Source organism: Melanotaenia boesemani, chromosome 2 (assembly GCF_017639745.1).
Source record: "Melanotaenia boesemani isolate fMelBoe1 chromosome 2, fMelBoe1.pri, whole genome shotgun sequence".
NCBI classification, from domain to species: domain Eukaryota; kingdom Metazoa; phylum Chordata; class Actinopteri; order Atheriniformes; family Melanotaeniidae; genus Melanotaenia; species Melanotaenia boesemani.
Genome location: NC_055683.1, coordinates 6,648,895 through 6,653,904, shown reverse-complemented (window position 1 = coordinate 6,653,904; position 5,010 = coordinate 6,648,895).

Here is a 5,010-nt window from a genome sequence, read left to right as displayed (position 1 = left end):
GCTTGTTTGTTTCACAATACCTGCTCCTCATGAGCTCCTCCCATGTTCTGCAATAGGCTGAGGACTCTGTAGGTGCATGTTTTTTCTTGAAAAAAAAAAAAAAAAAGGGATTAGTTAAAGAAAGAAGGGAGCCCTGTTTCTCTGAAATCATGTGACTTAAAAGCAAACTACACCTTTTGTTTTCTTTGTAGTGGAAAACAATTTACAGTCATGTAAAAAAAAAGCTATCAGAACCTAATTTTTAGTCATAAAAATGTAATAAACAAAATTCAGTTGAACTACAGTATTTACTTATACTGTGTATAACTTGAGGGGGGGTAGGGGGGGGGGGGTAGGATCACTGTGTAAGAACCACCTTTACATATAATGTCTGCTTCAGGTTTTTGAGGTTTGCAGACAAATTTATGGAAAGTCGTCTTTTTGACTGATGTGTTTGTGCGGTGGGACAAGATTTCCTCCTTCCCACTTTACATGCTCCAGGTGCGGCTCTAGTAGCACTGGTTGCTGGGTGAAGCAGACTGACCTATACCTGGGCAGATGTTTGCGCCTCAGTGTGTGTCCTTGTTCTTGGTGTGGCTGCTTTAGCCTGGCAACTCTGCTCATAGTGCCATCATCTTCTTTCTCTTGCCTGCTGGGGTTTTGCTGGTTTTTGGGTGTTATCAAGCCTGATAATGGGGTTCAGTGGATCTAGAAAATTTTACACAGGGTGGCAAAGGAGGTCCAAGAGACAGAGTGGCATAAGTTGCATGTACATGGAGCACTTTTGATGCAATCAAATGTTCAATCAGCATAAAATGAGTCATGTAAACACCTCAGTTTAATCTGATCAACCCCGGTCGGAATGAATTTTCAATCTGATCAAGAGGGATGGTTTAAAGCAGGGCTATTGAATTTGGTTCTACGGGGGCCACAATCCAACAGGTTTACCATGTGTCCCTGCTCAAACACAGTTGATTCAAATTAATGAGTCTAATCTGTATTAGTCATAAAGTAAATGGTAAATGGTCTGTTCTTGGATAGCGCTTTTATCCAAAGCGCTTTACATGTATGTACTGGCAACCCTTGGGCTACAGGACGACCACTCTACCCACTAAGCCATGCCGGGGTGGGAGGGGTCAGCCATAATCTTTCCTGCACACCTCAGGGACCTGGCACTGAACAAGTCATCGAGGGAAGTCATTCACCTTCTCTGCAGAGGGAATGATACGCTGCAGTCTGCTCTTGTCGTCGGCAATGGCAGTAGTGTACCAGATGGTGATGAAAGAGGTGAGGATGGACTCAATGATGGAGGTGTAGAAGTGCGCCAACATTACCTGTGGCAGGTTGAACTTCTACAGCTGCCGCAGGAAGTACATCCTCTGAGTGGAAACTAACAACGTGCTTTGTTGTTAGTTTCCACTCAGATACAACAGGAACATGAAAAACTGCAGGCCTGACTTTCACAGAGTTGTACCATGAGTTAATTCACAGTTTTAATTTCAGGTGAAATCAGCATCTGAAACAACTATTGTAGATCACAGAGGAGATCTTAAATTGAGGACACACAGGATCTGTCTCTATGTTGGAGTTGCAGGGCTTTCTTGGTGAGGGAGCTGATGTCCAGGAAGTGGAAGGACTCCACAGTGCTGACTGGGGAGTCACACAGGGTGATGGGAACGGGTAGGGCTGCGTACTTTTTGAAGTCCACAACCAACTCCACTGTCTTAAGAGCATTGAGCTCCGGCTTGTTCTGACTGCACCAAGACACTAGATGGTCAATCTCCCACCTGAATGCGGACTCATCCCCACCTGAGATGAGTCCAATGAGGGTGGTGTCGTCCACAGTCTTCAGGTGCTTGACAGATTGATGACTGGAGGTGCAGCTGTTGCTGTCAAGGGAGAAGAGAAAGGGGGAACGGATGCAGCCTTGAGGGGAACCGATGCTGATAGTCCGAAGTCTATGATCCACCTGCAGGTGGAGTCAGGCATGTTCAGCTGAGAGAACTTGTCCTGATGGAGAGCTGGGGGGATGGTGCTGAAGGCAGAGCTAAAATCCCAGATTGTACTGCAATATGTGATCACTGTAGGGATGTAGATTTTATGGAACCCTCAAAACAGGAAAACAATCAGCAGACTCGAAGGGTAAAGCATCTCACATACATGGAAAGAATCTCCACAGTCAGTTCTTAGAGCTCTGAGTTTTCTTTTACTTAGAAATAAGTGATTTTCTTTACATTGACAAACAGCTCACCAATAACAGGGTGGTTCACAACAGGCATCACCACAGTTAGTTTCAGCATTCTCAGATTTTCAACCTGCATCACGTCTCTATCCCCCCTTGTCACACCAACACACAGCACCTAAACAATCATTGGTTAAACCATCTTACAAAAAGATGATGTCCCTCACATTTCTAAATGCAAATAAACAGGGCCGGCCGCTGGCATAAACACTCCATGCGGTTGTTTAGGGCCACAACCACTAGAGGGGGCCACATGATAAGTGTTTGATACACATTTTATTCCTTTCTTTATTCTAATTAAACAAAAATCACGGTAACATGAATTTAAATGGACTAATTACAAAACTAAACAGAAAAAAATGGTGGTGAAAAAATAAACCAGCAAAATCAGATGTTGACTTCCTGATTCGTGCGTAATCATGATGACACGGCACCGCACGGCAATGGAGGGAATCCGAGGCGTAACGTAACGTATTACGCTAAACCCAAGCATTACCGATGGCTCCGAAAAGAAAATTTAGAAGTGGTGCTGAAGGACGGAAAAAAAAAGATGGAGATGGAGAGAAGGACTCAAGATAAAGGTATGTTGTCATGTCACTGTTTAATCTGAGTGAATTAACTGTCTGGAGAAATCTATCGTTTTTCTTGCTAGCTGCTAGCATGATGCAGCATTACAGCTATTCTGAAAAACAGCATCGTGAGAGGACTTTTGTGTTGTGTCCGATATGTCGGCAAGTTGTCAACAAAATAAGCAGGTGGTTATTAAACGTAATAATACATAAACTACCTAGCCTGTAAGATAGCCGGGCAGTCAAGCTCAACACTGCAGCCTGGGCGGGGATAAGAGGCTCTCTGCTGGCTGCATGTTCAAATGTGAAAAAAAGACGTGAAAACAAACTTTTAATCAAGAATAGACTATGAACAGAAGGCAGTTCAATGTATCAAATAAGCACAATTCTTTTGTGATATTATATAGTCAATCCATCTTATTTTAGGATGCACATTTTTGTCAAAAGCTAACTCTTATATTTAGACCTTTCACTATACTTAAGAAAGGGAAAAAATAGACTGTAATAAAAATTAACAATTAACCTTTGTATAATGTGAATGATAGATTTTTGGTGTATACACTCATTCACTCATCAAATCAATAGTATGTGTTGAAGCTGCAGGCCAAGCAATAACATGAATAGGAGTATTGTTTTAATGTTTTATTGCAACATTAAATTTGTGTTTTGATTTATTATTTTAATGCATATAATATCCAATATCTAAGCTGACCCAAAAGATTTAAGAATTTCCATTTACTTTCCAAGCTGTTAAATTGTATATTTTAAGTCTTATATAAAAACATATAAACTTACATAAAAATAATTAAATTCGAATGTATTATTTTTTTCAGGGGCATTACTGAAATATTTTGGGCCAGCCTCCGCCATACCGGGTCCATCTGCTGCTGAAGGAACATCAGAATCTTCAGGGGATTCTACTCCATCCTCTGATGTGAGTGTGGCAGCAGAGGACATAGATGAGGTACCACAACCCTCTACATCCTCCTCTGACATAATTCCAGCTACAGAGGACATAACTGATATGCCTTCTTCATCATCCACCGGTAACACTTCTGCCACCTCCCAGGATCCACCTGCAGCACAACCACTAGATCCATTTGACTGGCCATCTGTCCTATCAGGTGCACACAGGACGGACATTGTACGCAGAGGGCCATTTCAGGTTGATCCCTCATTCTCCTTTCCCAGAAGGCAGGATGGAAGATGTTTTCATTACCACTATATGTATAGGAGACTGGTAAATGAGGACAAAATTAAGCGAAGCTGGCTTGTCTACTCTAAGAAAAACAATGCAGTTTACTGTTTCTGTTGTAAACTGTTCTCCAGCAAGAGCTACAAGTTGGTTAAAGAGGGACTGTCAGACTGGATGAACATTGGATCCCTGTTGAAAGCCCATGAAAACAGCCCTGATCACACCAAGCACATGGTCACATGGAAAGAACTGGAGCTTCGACTTAGGAAAGGCAAAACAATTGACCAGGTAGAAATGTCACTCATAGAAGCATCACGAAAACACTGGAGGGAGATTCTCAGGCGGCTGATTGCCATTATTCAGTCATTGGCTGAAAGAAACCTGGGTCTCAGGGGAACTGTTGACACATTGCACAGTCACAATAATGGCAACTTCTTAAAAGAGGTGGAACTTTTAGCCAAGTTTGACCCAGTCATGAGGCAACATGTTAACCAAATTGAAAGTGGAACGTATTCATATTTCACCTACTTAGGCAAAACAATTCAGAATGAAGTGATTACATGCATCAGTGACAAAATTATGGAGACAATGGTGGCTGAAATTAAACAGTCCAAATATTATGCCATAATTTTGGATTGTACCCCAGATCTCAGCCACCTGGAGCAGATGTCTATTGTGATCAGAACAGTGAAGTTGGGAGAAGCACCTGAGATCAAGGAGCACTTCTTGGGCTTTCTGACTGCACCAGAAACCACAGGACTTGGGTTGTCTAATCTCATTTTGAACAGGCTGGAAGAACTGAACATTCCCTTCAGTAACTGCAGAGGGCAATCATATGACAACGGTGCAAACATGAAGGGCAAAAACAAAGGAGTGCAAGCAAGGCTTTTGGAAAAGAACCCACGTGCCCTGTATGTCCCCTGTGGGGCTCATACTTTGAATCTTGTTGTGGCTGATGCAGCCAAGAATTCTATAGACGCAACCAGTTTCTTTGGCAATGTGCAGAAGATTTACAATCTATTCTC